This window comes from Salvelinus namaycush, chromosome 13 (assembly GCF_016432855.1).
Source record: "Salvelinus namaycush isolate Seneca chromosome 13, SaNama_1.0, whole genome shotgun sequence".
Lineage (NCBI taxonomy): Eukaryota > Metazoa > Chordata > Actinopteri > Salmoniformes > Salmonidae > Salvelinus > Salvelinus namaycush.
The window spans coordinates 42298938-42315709 of record NC_052319.1 but is presented as its reverse complement, the minus strand read 5'-3'; the positions used below and the strand labels follow the sequence as shown (position 1 = coordinate 42315709).

The following is a 16772-nucleotide window of genomic DNA, read 5'->3' as shown; positions in this document are numbered from 1 at the left end:
GGAATAGGCGTTGTCGCGACCCTCTTCACGACTGTCTTGGTGTGTTTGGACTATGAAAGTTTGTTGGTGATGTGGACACCAAGGAACTTGAAGCTCTCGACCTGCTCCACTACTGCCCCGTCAATGTGAATGGTGGCGTGCTCAGCCATCCTTTTCCAGTAGTCCACGATCAGCTCCTTTGTCTTGATCACATTGAGGGAGAAGTTGTTGTCCTGGCACCACACTGCCAGGTCTCTGACCTCCTCCCTATAGGCTGTCTCAGGCTTGATCACAGATAATGATATAATGGTGTTCGAGTCGTGCTTGGCCACACAGTCGTGGGTGAACAGGGAGTACATGAGGGGACTGAGCACACATCTGAGGGGCCCCCGTGTTGAGGATCAGTGTGGCAGATGTTGCATACCCTTCCCACCTTGAGACGGCCCGTCAGGAAGTCCAGGATCCAGTTGCAGAGGGAGGTGTTTAGTCCCGGGGTCCTTAGCTTAGTGATGAGCTTTGAGGGTACTATGGTGTTGAACGCTGAACTGTAGTCAATGAACACCATTCTGATGCAGGTGTTCCTTTTGTCCAGGTGGGAAAGGGCAGTGTGGAGTCCAATAGAGATTGCATCATCTGTGGATCTGTTTGGGCGGTAGGCAAATTGGAGTGGGTCTAGTGTTTCTGGGATAATGGTGTTGATGTAAGCCATGACCAGCCTTTCAAAGCACTTCATGGCTGCAGGCGTGAGTGCTACGGGTAGGTAGTAATTTAGGCAGGTTACCTTCGCTTTCTTGGGCACAGGGACAATGGTAATCTTTTTGAAACATGTCGGTATTACAGACTCGGTCAGGGACAGCTTGAAAATGTCAGTGAAGACAGCTGCCAGTTTGTCCGCGCATGCTCTGAGTACATGTCCTGGTAATCCATCTGGCCCTGCGGCCTTGTGAATGTTGACCTGTTTAAAGGTCTTATTCACGTCTGCTACGGAGACCGTGATCACATAGTAGTACGGAACAGCTTGTTGGCTCATGCATGCCTCGAAGCACACAGAAATTGTTTAGCTCGTCTGGCAGGCTCATGTCACGGTGCAGCTCGCGGCTGGGCTACCCTTTGTAGTCCGTAATAGTTTGCAAGCCCTGCCACATCCAGCGAGCATTAGAGCCGGTGTAGTAGCATTAAATCTTAGTTATGTATTGATGCTATGTTTGTTTGATGGTTTGTCGGAGGGCATAGCGGGATTTCTTATAAGCATCCAGGTTAGTGTCCCGCTCCTTGAAAGCGACAGCGCTACCCTTTAGCTCAGTGCAGATGTTGCCTGTAATCCATGGTTTATGGTTGGTGTACAGTTGAAGTCGGAAGTTTACATACACTTAGGTTGGAGTCATTAAAACTCATTTTTCAACCACTCCACAAATTTCTTGTTAACCAACTATAGTTTTGGCAAGTCGGTTAGGACATCTACTTTGTGCATGACACAAGTCATTTTTCCAACAAGTGTTTACAGATTATTTCACTGTATCACAATTCCAGTGGGTCAGAAGTTGACCTACACTAAGTTGACTGTGCCTTTAAACAGCTTGGAAAATTCCATAAAATGATGTCATGGCTTTAGAAGATTCTGATAGGCTAATTGACATCATTTGAGTCAATTGGAGGTGTACCTGTGGATGTATCTCAAGTCCTACCTTCAAACTCAGTGCCTCTTTGCTTAACATCATCTGAAAATCAAAACCTCGGGAAAAATTGTAGACCTCCACAAGTCTGGTTCATCCTTGGGAGCAATTTCCCAACACCTGAAGGAACCACGCTCATCTGTACAAACAATAGTACGCAAGTATAAACACCATGGGACCACGCAGCTGTCATACCGCCCAGGAAGGAGACGCATTCTGTCTCCTAGAAATGAAAGTAATCCCAGAACAACAGCAAAGGACCTTGTGAAGATGCTGGATGAAACGGGTACAAAAGTATCTATATCCACAGTAAAACGAGTCTTTTTTGACATAACCAGATAGGCTACACAGCAAGGAAGAAGCCACTGCTCCAAAACCACCATAAAAAACCAAGACTACATTTTGCAACTGCACACAGGGACAAAGTGCCTCTTTCGACATCCACGTCTTCGGCACCCGGGGAACAGTGGGTTAACTGCCTTGCTCAGGGGCAGAATGGCAGATTTTTGCCTTGCCAGCTCAGGGATTCGATCCAGCAACCTTTCGGTTACTGGTCCAACGCTCCTATCCGCCAGGCTACCCAAGCATGGTGAAGTTATTAATTGCACTTTGGATGGTGTATCAATACACCCAGTCACTACAAAGATACAGGCGTCCTTCCTAACTCAGTTGCCGGAGAGGAAGGAAACCGCTCAGGGTTTTCACCATGAGGCCAATGGTGACTTTAAAACAGTTACAGTTTAATGTCTGTGATAGGAGGAAACAGAGGATGGATCAACAACATTGTAGTTACTCCACAATACTAACCTAATTGACAGAGTGAAAAGGAAGCCTGTACAGAATAAAAATATTCCAAAACATGCATCCTGTTTGCAACAAGGCACTAAAGTAAAACTGCAAAAAAATGTGGCAAAGATATGAACTTTATGTCCTGAATAAAAAAAGTTACTTTTGGGGCAAATCCAACACATCACTTAGTACAATGCTCCATATTTTCAAGCATGGTGGTGGTTGCATTATGTTATGGGTGTGTTTGTCATCGGAAAGGACTAGGGAGATTTTTAGGATAAAAATAAATGGAATAGAGCTAAGCACGGGAAAAATCCTAGAGTAAAACCTGGTTCATTCTGCACTCCAACAAACACTGGGAAACAAATTCACCTTTCAGCAGGACAATAACCTAAAACACAAGGCCAAATATTCACTGGAGTTGCTGACCAAGAAGACAGTGAATGTTCCTGAGTTGCCTAGTTACGGTTTAGACTTAAACTGGCGTGAAAATCTATGGCAAGACTTGAAAATGGCAGCCTAGCAATGATCAACAACTTGACAGGGTTTGAATAATATTTTTAAGAATGTGCAAATATAGTGCAATCCAGGTATTTAAAGCTCTTAGAGCCTTACCCAGAAAGACTCACAGCTGTAATCGCTGCCAAAGGTGATTCTAACAGGTATTGACTCAGGGATAGGAATAATTACATATTCAAGATATTAGCGTTATATTTTTCATAAATATTTAGCACATTTTAGAATTTTTCTTCCACTTTGACTTCATAGTATTGTGTTGATCGCAAATTTTTTTTTTTACAATTAAATCCATTTTAATCCCACCTTGTAACAAAATGTGGAAAAAGCCAAGGAGCGTGAATCCTTCTGAAGGCACCTGTTTGTCCACCCCCATTCTTTGCCACCCTGATGAAGGCTGTTGTAGACAACACGTCTGTGTTTTTTATTTTGCCATGCATAAGCCGTAAAACAAAATAGGCTTTTACATTTTTCCACTACATGAGAATGCCTTTATTACTTCTGTAAGTGTGTTTGCACAAAGACTTTCCGGGCATTGTTTGCTATCCAGCATCAACTTCTTGTTGATCTATAGTATTTCATGATCAAAGACCTCATAGATTTACTCTAAACCAAAGAACCTCTCCTGTGTCTCTGCATTTGCAATGATGTCAGAGTACATTTGGTAGGCTAATAATGACCATCAGAGTGCAGTTTTGGAGAAGCCTAGTTAACGGTCAAGTGGAATTTGACACCAGTGACTCATGACTGCCGGTGTCGCGGTAACACGTCACCGCAATAGCCCTAGCCCAGACCACACTAGCCCAGACCACACTAGCCCAGACCACACTAGCCCAGACCACACTAGCCCAGACCACACTAGCCCAGACCACACTAGCCCAGACCACACTAGCCCAGACCACACTAGCCCAGACCACACTAGCCCAGACCACATTACAGGAGCACTATTACTGCCCTGATGCACTAAGCTATACCACCATTAAATATCCTTCCTCACAAAATGTGCACTTGTTCACTTCCCTGATCTGAAAGGAAATGAATGGGAAAAGAAATATGGTGGAAACTCACTCTAGCCAATTCTTTTAGATTTGTGTGAAGTAGTGAACGAGGGCAAATTTCAGCAGAAAGAAGATTATTGGGTCGCGTCGCACGACCCACCTCAACGTCGCGTCGCACGACCCACCTCAACGTCGCGTCGCACGACCCACCTCAACGTCGCGACGCACGACCCACCTCAACGTCGCGACGCACGACCCACCTCAACGTCGCGACGCACGACCCATCTCAACGTCTCGACGCACGACCCATCTCAACGTCTCGACGCACGACCCATCTCAACGTCTCGACGCACGACCCATCTCAACGTCTCGACGCACGACCCATCTCAACGTCTCGACGCACGACCCATCTCAACGTCTCGACGCACGACCCATCTCAACGTCTCGACGCACGACCCATCTCAACGTCGCGTCGCACGACCCATCTCAACGTCGCGTCGCACGACCCATCTCAACGTCGCGTCGCACGACCCATCTCAACGTCGCGTCGCACGACCCATCTCAACGTCGCGTCGCACGACCCATCTCAACGTCTCGACGCACGACCCATCTCAACGTCGACGCACGACCCATCTCAACGTCGACGCACGACCCATCTCAACGTCGACGCACGACCCATCTCAACGTCGCGACGCACGACCCATCTCAACGTCGCGACGCACGACCCATCTCAACGTCGCGACGCACGACCCATCTCAACGTCGCGACGCACGACCCATCTCAACGTCGCGACGCACGACCCATCTCAACGTCGCGACGCACGACCCATCTCAACGTCGCGACGCACGACCCATCTCAACGTCGCGACGCACGACCCATCTCAACGTCGCGACGCACGACCCATCTCAACGTCGCGACGCACGACCCATCTCAACGTCGCGACGCACGACCCATCTCAACGTCGCGTTGCACGACCCATCTCAACGTCGCGACGCACGACCCATCTCAACGTCGCGACGCACGACCCACCTCAACGTCGCGTTGCACGACCCACCTCAACGTCGCGTTGCACGACCCACCTCAACGTCGCGTTGCACGACCCACCTCAACGTCGCGTTGCACGACCCATCTCAACGTCGCGTTGCACGACCCATCTCAACGTCGCGTTGCACGACCCATCTCAACGTCGCGTTGCACGACCCATCTCAACGTCGCGTTGCACGACCCATCTCAACGTCGCGTTGCACGACCCATCTCAACGTCGCGTTGCACGACCCATCTCAACGTCGCGTTGCACGACCCATCTCAACGTCGCGATGCACGACCCATCTCAACGTCGCGTTTCACGACCCATCTCAACGTCGCGATGCACGACCCATCTCAACAGTCTCATCATCATCATCTAGCTGTGTTTCATGTCTCAACAGCTCTGGAAGACAATACTGACGTTGAGCTGCCCTGTGTCAACTGAAACTTTCAAACTTCTGCTTGCTTCTTATTTGCACGGGCATACTATTCTAATTTAGACTGGTTAGGATAGAATCCAAACACACCCATCATCCCTGACCCTTCTTATTTAGACTGGTGAGGACAACAAAACACAGCAATCATCCCTGACCCTTCTTATTTAGACTGGTGAGGACAACAAAACACACCCATCATCCCTGACCCTTCTTATTTAGACTGGTGAGGACAACAAAACACACCCATCATCCCTGACCCTTCTTATTTAGACTGGTGAGGACAACAAAACACACCCATCATCCCTGACCCTTCTTATTTAGACTGGTGATGATATAATACAAATCCACCAGACTATGAATAACTTGATATGCATTGTAACATATCCACTACGTTTCTATCATGACGTTAAGTTGGTAAGAAGTCAGACCTGTCGAACTTGTACTGTACTCACCAGCAGATGTTGATAGGAATGCTTATATTTCATGCTATTGATGGGAATCCCATGTACGCACCTCTCAGGACGGGTGATCAAAGTAATGGTTAAAGATCAGAGTTCCCTAGGACCTAGGTTATCACTGACTGCTTCATGGTGCTGTCTGGAGATCCCACTCTGAGGAAAGAACATAACCAACAATTAGACACTTGTTGGGACCAATCAAAAATCAGTTGGATGGAAACCCTTTTGTCGCCTGGGCCTGAACAGAAGTGACTTTCAAAAAGCAGCAGTGTCCTGACATGGCTACAGATCAACCAACACCCTGATAATAACCAACATAAATAATGTCAGAATAAGATAATTCTATTCCATATATCTTGTCATATCTCTTAGAAGCATGTAGGACTTATCAGACTACAGCTGTGTCATTTGACGTTTTGGAACAAGCTAGCTAGCTAACGTTACTGGATGTTAGCTCTCAAAATGTTCACTTAATGTTTACCTGGGATCCCACATAAAACATAATTGTAGCTAAGAGCTTTATGAATGTCAGTTGGTGAAAAGTGAGAATTAGTTTGCTTTATAAGTGCCACATCTTTCAAACAAAACTAGCTAGTTAGCTAGCCATCCCGGGTTGGTTAGTCGCGCATAGCTAGCCAGCTAAGGACCGGTCTCTTATCATTACTGACATGTCAGCTAGCAATATAGCCGGCTAGTTTACCTTTGTTAATCCTTTTGTTTTAGGACAAACGTATTTGCTGTCCGCCTACGGTTAATTTGACAATATGCAGCCAGAAGATGTCATCTTTATTTGGCCCAGAATCGGTGCTGAGGTTTGTGTTGGCTAGCTAACGTTAGCTGTTTTGAAGCTAACGTTAAATCAGCAAGATTCAAAATAGCTACCTAGACTGCCCTTTAACTAGTTAGAACTAGCTAGCTTGTTAAATGTTTGGTAAACTGGCGAAGCTGTATTATGACTATGTACTTTAGCATAGCTTCACGCTAGCTAACGTCTAAATAGTTGATTCCTCTGCGAGATAGCTATCAAAACTCCAACTAAATAACTGGTTGACTAACTTAACGTTAACAATAACATGGTGGCACAACTAATGGCTAACTGGGAAGTATAGTTAGCTAGCGTTAGCGTACACTGTTGTTATGCTTGACCAGGCCTGGCTAGCTAACAGTAGCTTAAAAATCACTGTTGCTAATCTAATTGGTCAATATCAAGCTTCGAAACAAAGGCGCTTCAGCATATTCTTGAAAAACACTGGTGTTACCAACTAACGTTACCATTGGTACACTAGTTACAGATGCTCAAATACAAACACAATGATTGGTAACTGAACTACAAGACTTCTTCGATAATAATGTTTTAGGGTTAGGGTCCAACGAAATGCTTATTCTAATGGAAAAGGTTAACTAGCTAGGGGAAATGGAAAAATACAATGTTTTGACTACGAACCTTTCATTTCCATGCTTCCACTAAATGCAACGAATCGTATCTCAGCCATTCATTTCACCATCAGTTATTTTGCTAAACAATGTAAAACTGCGTTTGAAACATTCTAGATACGTAAGATTGATAGCTATATGTTTTTCAAAGTCTACCATGCTAGGCTAGTTGTAGCCTTGTGTGGTGGCGGCAGATCAGCTAGCTTCTCCCTGCAGACAACGCGTGCGCGGTAGTTGTAAATGGCAAACTTCCTGGTCTCATCAGCATTTCTGTGGTATGTTTTATCCTGCTCATGTTCAGCGCTCATGCCGCTTTCAAAACAACTGGGAACCACGAAAAATACAAGGTCAAATCATGACGTCAGTGATCTTCGGGTCGGAAAGTTGGAGCTCTAGAAAGAGACCCGAGTTCCCGAGATGGAATTCCGAGTTCAAATCGATTTTCCCAGTCGGATGTCGCTTTTTCCGAGTTCCCTAATGTTTTGAACGCACTGAAGTCGGAAGTCGGAGATTTCAGAGTTCCCAGTTGTTTTGAACGCGGCATTACTCAGTGGAGGGAAAAGTACTCAATTGTCATTTAATTTTTTTAAAATTCACCTTTATTTAACCAGGTAGGCTAGCTGAGAACACCTTTATTTAACCAGGTAGGCTAGCTGAGAACACCTTTATTTAACCAGGTAGGCTAGTTGAGAACACCTTTATTTAACCAGGTAGGCTAGTTGAGAACACCTTTATTTAACCAGGTAGGCTAGCTGAGAACACCTTTATTTAACCAGGTAGGCTAGCTGAGAACACCTTTATTTAACCAGGTAGGCTAGCTGAGAACAAGTTCTCATTTACAACTGCGACCTGGCCAAGATAAAGCAAAGCAAAAAACAACCACACAGAGTTACACATGGGATAAACAAAAGTACAGTCAATAACACAATAGAAAAATCTATATACAGTGTGTGCAAATGGAGTAAGGAGTTAAGGCAATAAATAGGCCATAGTAGCGAAGTAATTACAATTTAGCAAATTAACACTGGAGTGATAGATGTGCAGATGATGATGTGCAAGTAGAAATACTGGTGTGCAAAAGAGCAAAAAAAGTAAATAAAAACAACATGGGGATGAGGTAAGTGGTTGGATGGGCTATTTACAGATGGGCTGTGTACAGCTGCAGCGATCGGTAAGCTGCTCAGATAGCTGATGCTTAAAGTTAGTGAGGGAGATATAAGTCTCCAACTTCAGCGATTTTTGCAATTAGTTCCAGTCATTGGCTGTGTTCTTGAGTACTTGAGTAAAAGTAAAGATGCCATAATAGAACATGACTCAAGTAAAAGTGAAAGTCACCCAGTAAAATACTACTTAAGTAAAAGTCGAAAAGGATTTGGTTTTATATGTACTTAAGATTCCAAAGAAAATGGAATTGCTAAAATATACTAAAAGTATAAATAATTTAAAATTCCTTATATTAAGCAAACCAGATGGCACAATTTTCTAGTTTTTTAAATTTATTTACAGATAGCCAGGGGCACACTTGAACACTCAGACATAATTTACAAACAAAGCATTTGTGTTTAGTGAGTCCGACAGGTCAGAGGCAGTAGAGATGACCAGGGATGTTCTCTTGATAGGTGCGTGAATTGAACCATTTTCCTGTCAAATGTATGGAGTAAAAAGTACATTATTTTCTTTTGGAATTTTGTGAAGTAAAAGTAAAAGTTGTCAAATATTTTTTTTTAAATACCCGTAAAAACGACTTAAGTAGTACTTTAAAGTATTTTTACTGAGGTATTTTACACCACTGGCATCACTACTGTTCAAAATGTTTGTAGCCTAAAATGTTAAAAGCATTAAAGAATGAGGAACCTGCAGGTAAATACTCTAGTCTTGTGAAAGTACTACTATGAGTAGGAGCTACAACATTTCTTCACATTTTAAGTGTCTTCAAGTGTTTATTTTACTGGCAAACAAAATAAGTCCAGTTTATTGGAATCCCTAACTGTTTTGTTTGCACTCAGCTGACATTACTCGCATAGTGAACACGAAGCAGATTGGGTAATGCCGCTTTCAAGACAACTGGGAACTCAGAATTAAAAAGGTCAAATCATGACGTCATGCTGGAAAGTCGGAGCTCTAGAAAGATGCCAGAGTTTCCGACTTGGAATTCCGTTTTGAAAGACAGATAAAAAAAAAATAATCCCAGTCGGCGCTTGTTTTTTCCGAGTTCGCAGTTTATTTGAACGCACTGAAATCAGAAGTCGGAGATTTCCGATATCTGAGCTCCCAGTTGGTTTGAACGAGGCATAAGCCACTCAGAAACAATACAGTAAAATGACACCCTCTAGGCCTGTGATAACTAGGCGTCCGCATGCTTCGCATCCCAAACAGTTCGTGCGTACAGTATATTATGACAACATTTTGTGACTTTTGGTCTTCTGCAAGGTTTTTTTCGGCTTTTCCAAAAAACGTTGAGGCAAGCTGTAGTCGGTAGCCAAAATTTAAGCCCCTTAGTTGGTGATTGGTCAACAGTAGGGTTAACCCAATAGAGCCCCGAAGTGAAGGTGTCATAATACCCATAAAACCTAGTGGTCAAACAGGAAAATGGTTCCAATCGTTTTTCCACCATTCGTTTTTCCCATAGGGGAGTTTAGAAACACTTAAAATAAGGGCTGTGTTTCGTGTAGGCTTACCCTGGCGTGACGTTTTGATAATTGTGTAAATCTCTCTTGGACAAGGTAACTTTTATCAATATATTAGACAAAAATGAAATGCTACTTAGCTGTTAATGTGGCTATCACACAGAACTACAGAGAGGAAGAAGAGGCCCAACTCGTGGGAAAATATATCTCCCTCCAGCAGGTGGCGGGTTTGTTGTTTGGCCCTCAAAGCAAGGAGGTTTTGTATGGAGGTCAATGAGAGATTGTTAAATTTGGTCAACAAAAAAATGTATGGCTTATTTGCTACGTGAGGTTTATTTGATCGAACATACAGTGGGGAGAACAAGTATTTGACACACTGCCGATTTTGCAGGTTTTTCTACTTACAAAGCATGTAGAGGTCTGTCATTTTTATCATAGGTACACTTCAACTGTGAGAGACGGAATCTAAAACAAAAATCCAGAAAATCACATTGTATGATTTTAAAGTAATTCATTTGCATTTTATTGCATGACATAAATATTTGATACATCAGAAAAGAAGAACTTCATATTTGGTACAGAAACCTTTGTTTGCAATTACAGAGATCATACGTTTCCTGTAGTTCTTGACCAGGTTTGCACACACTGCAGCAGGGATTTTGGCCCACTCCTCCATACAGACCTTCTCCAGATCCTTCAGGTTTCGGGGCTGTCGCTGGGCAATACGGACTTTCAGCTCCCTCCAAAGATTTTCTATTGGGTTCAGGTCTGGAGACTGGCTAGGCCACTACAGGACCTTGAGATGCTTCTTACGGAGCCACTCCTTAGTTGCCCTGTGTGTTTCGGGTCGTTGTCATGCTGGAAGACCCAGCCACGACCCATCTTCAATGCTCTTACTGAGGGAAGGAGGTTGTTGGCCAAGATCTTGCGATACATGGCCCCATCCATCCTCCCCTCAATACGGTGCAGTTGTCCTGTCCCCTTTGCAGAAAAGCATCCCCAAAGAATGATGTTTCCACCTCCATGCTTCATGGTTGGGATGGTGTTCTTAGGGTTGTACTCATCCTTCTTCTTCCTCCAAACACGGCGAGTGGAGTTTAGACCAAAAAGCTCTATTTTTGTTTCATCAGACCACATGACCTTCTCCCATTCCTCCTCTGGATCATCTAGATGGTCATTGGCAAACTTCAGACGGGCCTGGACATGCACTGGCTTGAGCAGGGGGACCTTGCGTGCGCTGCAGGATTTTAATCCATGACGGCGTAGTGTGTTACTAATGGTTTTCTTTGAGACTGTGGTCCCAGCTCTCTTCAGGTCATTGACCAGGTCCTGCCGTGTAGTTCTGGGCTGATCCCTCACCTTCCTCATGATCATTGATGCCCCACGAGGTGAGATCTTGCATGGAGCCCCAGACCGAGGGTGATTGACCGTCATCTTGAACTTCTTCCATTTTCTAATAATTGCGCCAACAGTTGTTGCCTTCTCACCAAGCTGCTTGCCTATTGTCCTGTAGCCCATCCCAGCCTTGTGCAGGTCTACAATTGTATCTATCCTTGATGTCCTGACACAGCTCTCTGGTCTTGGCCATTGTGGAGAGGTTGGAGTCTGTTTGATTGAGTGTGTGGACAGGTGTCTTTTATACAGGTAACGAGTTCAAACAGGTGCAGTTAATACAGGTAATGAGTGGAGAACAGGAGGGCTTCTTAAAGAAGAACTAACAGGTCTGTGAGAGCTGAATTCTTACTGGTTGGTAGGTGATCAAATACTTATGTCATGCAATAAAATGCAAATTAATTACTTAAAAATCATACAATGTGATTTTCTGGATTTTTGTTTTAGATTCCGTCTCTCACAGTTAAAGTGTACCTATGATAAAAAATTACAGACCTCTACATGCTTTGTAAGTAGGAAAACCTGCAAAATCGGCAGTGTCTCAAATACTTGTTCTCCCCACTGTAAGTTTCGTAATGCTTAAGTTGTTACGAGTGTACTGATATAAGTAGGACACGTGACATCCCGGCAACTTTGATAAAAAACACTTTATATTGGAATTGTCTCGAGATGGAATGAGGCTAGTAGAATAGCATCTCCATTGAATACAGGTGGTTGACATCAGCAACCCTCATTGAATATTCAAAAAGGATTACAATAATGAGATGTATCCACCAATCTAAAGAAAGGATAGGCAGGAGCTGGACTTCCATTGTTAGGGTGGAGAAATATGTATCCTGTCAGTATATCCATAATCTTTGAGAATTTAACAAAATGTGGAAAAACTCAAGGGGTCTGAACACTTTCCAAATGCACTGTAAGAAGATCAGGATTTGTTATTTTTTTATATGTATTTAACCCCTTATTTTTCGCACTAAACCGTCTCCATATATACTTCCGTTCTGACATGTATGTGTTTGTGAGTCTTTCCACAGAGGGGTCATATTAGTGTGCAGCCCGAACTGTTCGGACGCTACAGACAGAAGTTGGCAGATCGGCTGTACCGAGACGCTTGTTGGGGTTGTAGAGCAAAACAGAGAACACCATGTACGTGTTCATGAGAGTCTCATCTTTCCATAGGGTCATAATAGTTTATAGGCCAAACTGTTTGGATGCTAATTGCTAACCCAATTTCTTGGACCACTATACCTACTTTGCCAATTGGACTTGGACCCCTCTGCTACTCAGAACCCTACTAATCCATCACGACTGGTCTATCGACGTCACCGCACGAGGAGTCTAAAACAGACTTTCCTCCGTCGAGACGTCCCTCTAAGGCTGCTAGCTTGCTAGCCCCGGCCTGCTAGCTGTCTGAATCGCCGTGTCTCCAGCCAGCCCAACCACTCACTGGACCCCTATGATCACCCGGCTACGCATGCCTCTCCCTAATATCAATATGCCTCGTCCATTACTGTCCTGGTTAGTGATTATTGTCTTATTTCACTGTAGAGCCTCTAGCCCTGCTCAATATGCCTTAACCTACCAATTAGTTCCATCACCCACATATGCGGTGACATCACCTGGTTTAAACGTCTCTAGAGACAATATCTCTCTCATCATTACTCAATGCCTATGTTTACCTCCAATGTACTCACATCCTACCATACCTTTGTCTGTACATTATGCCTTGAATCTATTCTATCGCGCCCAGAAACCTGCTCCTTTTACTCTCTGCTCCGAACTCACTAGACGACCGGTCCTGATAGCCTTTAGCTGTACCCTTATCCTACTCCTCCTCTGTTCTTCTGGTGATGTAGAGGTTAATCCAGGCCCTGCAGTGCCTAGCTCCACTCCTACTCCCCAGGTGCTCTCATTTGTTGACTTATGTAACTGTAAAAGACTTGGTTTCATGCATGTTAACATTAGAAGCCTCCTCCCTAAGTTTGTTTTATTCACTGCTTTAGCACACTCTGCCAACCCGGATGTCCTAGCCGTGTCTGAATCCTGGCTTAGAAAGACCACCAAAAACCCTGAAATTTCCATCCCTAACTATAACATTTTCTGACAAGATAGAACTGCCAAAGGGGGCGGTGTTGCAATCTACTGCAGAGATAGCCTGCAGAGTTCTGTCTTACTATCCAGGTCTGTACCCAAACAATTTGAGCTTCTACTTTTAAAAATCCACCTTTCCAGAAACAAGTCTCTCACCGTTGCTGCTTGCTATAGACCACCCTCTGCCCCCAGCTGTGCCCTGGACACAATATGTGAATTAATTGCCCCCCATTTATCTTCAGAGTTTGTACTGTTAAGTGACCTAAACTGCGATATGTTTAAACACCCCGGCCGTCCTACAATCTAAGCTAGATGCCCTCAATCTCACACAAATTATCATGGAACCCACCAGGTACAACCCTAAATCCGTAAACACGGGCACCCTCATAGATATCATTCTGACCAACCTGCCCTCTAAATACACCTCTACTGTCTTCTACCAGGATCTCAGCAATCACTGCCTCATTGCCTTCATCCGTAATGGGTCCGCGGTCAAACGACCACCCCTCATCACTGTCAAACGCTCCCTAAAACACTTCAGCAAGCAGGCCTTTCTAATCGACCTGGCCCGGGTATCCTGGAAGGATATTGACCTCATTCTGTCAGTAGTGGATGCCTGGTTATTCTTTAAAAATTCTTTCCTTGCCATCTTAAATAAGCATGTCCCATTCAAAAAATGTAGAACCAGGAACAGATATAGCCCTTGGTTCTCTCCAGACCTGACTGCCCTTGACCAGCACAAAAACATCCTGTGGCGTACTGCATTAGCATCGAATAGCCCCCGCGATATGCAACTTTTCAGGAAAGTTAGGATTCAATATATACAGGCAGTTAGGAAAGCTAAGGCTAGCTTTTTCAAACAGAAATTTGCATCCTGTAGCACAAACTCCAAAAATTATGGGGCACTGTAAAGTCCATGGAGAACAAGAGCACCTCCTCCCAGCTGCCCAATGCATTGAGGCTAGGAAACACTGTCACCACCAATAAATCTACGATAATCGAGAATTTCAATAAACATTTTTCTATGGCTGGCCATGCTTTCCACCTGGCTACCCTTACCCCGGTCAACAGCTCTGCACCCCCCACAGCAACTTGCCCAAGCCTCCCCCATTTCTCCTTCACCCAAATCCAGATAGCTCACGTTCTGAAAGAGCTGCAAAATCTGGACCAATACAAATCAGTTGGGCTAGATAATCGGCGCCCTCTCTTTCTAGAATTATCCGCCGCAAATGTTGCAACCCTTATTACTAGCCTGTTCAACCTCTCTTTTGTATCGTCTGAGATCCCTAAAGATTGGAAAGCTGCCGCGGTCATCCCCCTCTTCAAACAGGGTGACACTTGAGACCCAAACTGTTACATAACTATATGTATCCTACCCTGCCTGTCTAAGGTCTTCGAAAGCCAAGTTAACAAACAGATCACCGACCATTTCGAATCCCACCGTACCTTCTCCACTATGCTATGCTCCGGTTTCCGATCTGGTCATGGTTGCATGGTTCCACCATGGCCTGACCGTCTCCTGTTCTGGTGTGGACAGCCAGTGTCTTCCACCATGGCCTGACCGTCTCCTGTTCTGGTGTGGACAGCCAGTGTCTTCCACCATGGCCTGACCGTCTCTTGTTCTGGTGTGGACAGCCAGTGTCTTCCACCATGGCCTGACCGTCTCCTGTTCTGGTGTGGACAGCCAGTGTCTTCCACCATGGCCTGACTGTCTCCTGTTCTGGTGTGGACAGCCAGTGTCTTCCACCATGGCCTGACCGTCTCCTGTTCTGGTGTGGACAACCAGTATCTTCCACCATGGCCTGGCCGTCTCCTGTTCTGGTGTGGACAGACGGTGTCTTCCACCATGGCCTGGCCGTCTCCTGTTCTGGTGTGGACAGCCAGTATCTTCCACCATGGCCTGGCCGTCTCCTGTTCTGGTGTGGACAGCCAGTGTCTTCCACCATGGCCTGGAGGTCTCCTGTTCTGGTGTGGACAGCCAGTGTCTTCCACCATGGCCTGGCCGTCTCCTGTTCTGGTGTGGACAGCCAGTATCTTCCACCATGGCCTGGCCGTCTCCTGTTCTGGTGTGGACAGCCAGTGTCTTCCACCATGGCCTGGCCGTCTCCTGTTCTGGTGTGGACAGCCAGTATCTTCCACCATGGCCTGGCCGTCTCCTGTTCTGGTGTGGACAGCCAGTGTCTTCCACCATGGCCTGGAGGTCTCCTGTTCTGGTGTGGACAGCCAGTGTCTTCTACCATGGCCTGGCCGTCTCCTGTTCTGGTGTGGACAGCCAGTGTCTTCCACCATGGCCTGGAGGTCTCCTGTTCTGGTGTGGACAGCCAGTGTCTTCCACCATGGCCTGACCGTCTCCTGTTCTGGTGTGGACAGCCAGTGTCTTCCACCATGGCCTGGAGGTCTCCTGTTCTGGTGTGGACAGCCAGTGTCTTCCACCATGGCCTGGAGGTCTCCTGTTCTGGTGTGGACAGCCAGTGTCTTCCACCATGGCCTGGAGGTCTCCTGTTCTGGTGTGGACAGCCAGTGTCTTCTACCATGGCCTGGCCGTCTCCTGTTCTGGTGTGGACAGCCAGTGTCTTCTACCATGGCCTGGCCGTCTCCTGTTCTGGTGTGGACAGCCAGTGTCTTCTACCATGGCCTGGCCGTCTCCTGTTCTGGTGTGGACAGCCAGTATCTTCCACCATGGCCTGGCCGTCTCCTGTTCTGGTGTGGACAGCCAGTGTCTTCTACCATGGCCTGGCCGTCTCCTGTTCTGGTGTGGACAGCCAGTGTCTTCCACCATGGCCTGGAGGTCTCCTGTTCTGGTGTGGACAGCCAGTGTCTTCCACCATGGCCTGGAGGTCTCCTGTTCTGGTGTGGACAGCCAGTGTCTTCCACCATGGCCTGGAGGTCTCCTGTTCTGGTGTGGACAGCCAGTGTCTTCTACCATGGCCTGGCCGTCTCCTGTTCTGGTGTGGACAGCCAGTGTCTTCTACCATGGCCTGGCCGTCTCCTGTTCTGGTGTGGACAGCCAGTGTCTTCTACCATGGCCTGGCCGTCTCCTGTTCTGGTGTGGACAGCCAGTGTCTTCCACCATGGCCTGACCGTCTCCTGTTCTGGTGTGGACAGCCAGTGTCTTCCACCATGGCCTGGCCGTCTCCTGTTCTGGTGTGGACAGCCAGTGTCTTCCACCATGGCCTGGCCGTCTCCTGTTCTGGTGTGGACAGCCAGTGTCTTCCACCATGGCCTGGCCGTCTCCTGTTCTGGTGTGGACAGCCAGTGTCTTCCACCATGGCCTGGAGGTCTCCTGTTCTGGTGTGGACAGCCAGTGTCTTCCACCATGGCCTGGAGGTCTCCTGTTCTGGTGTGGACAGCC

The 16772-nt window shown here is 46.1% G+C and overlaps 1 protein-coding gene across 3 annotated transcripts in view; it reads right to left on the bottom strand.

Moving 5' to 3' along the window:
* LOC120058538 (speckle-type POZ protein-like A) overlaps positions 1-7553 on the bottom strand; it is a 28082-nt gene extending 20529 nt beyond the window's left edge. Inside the window, exons 1-2 of one of the 3 annotated variants that reach the window (XM_039007267.1) lie at positions 7321-7553; positions 5871-6029 (exon numbers count right to left, since the gene is read on the bottom strand). The gene's annotated coding sequence lies outside the window, so the exon portion shown is untranslated. The remainder of the gene's footprint in view (positions 1-5870; positions 6030-7320) is intronic. The other 2 variants (XM_039007266.1, XM_039007268.1) reach the window with 2 other exon arrangements.
* Positions 7554-16772: the final 9219 nt, after the last annotated feature.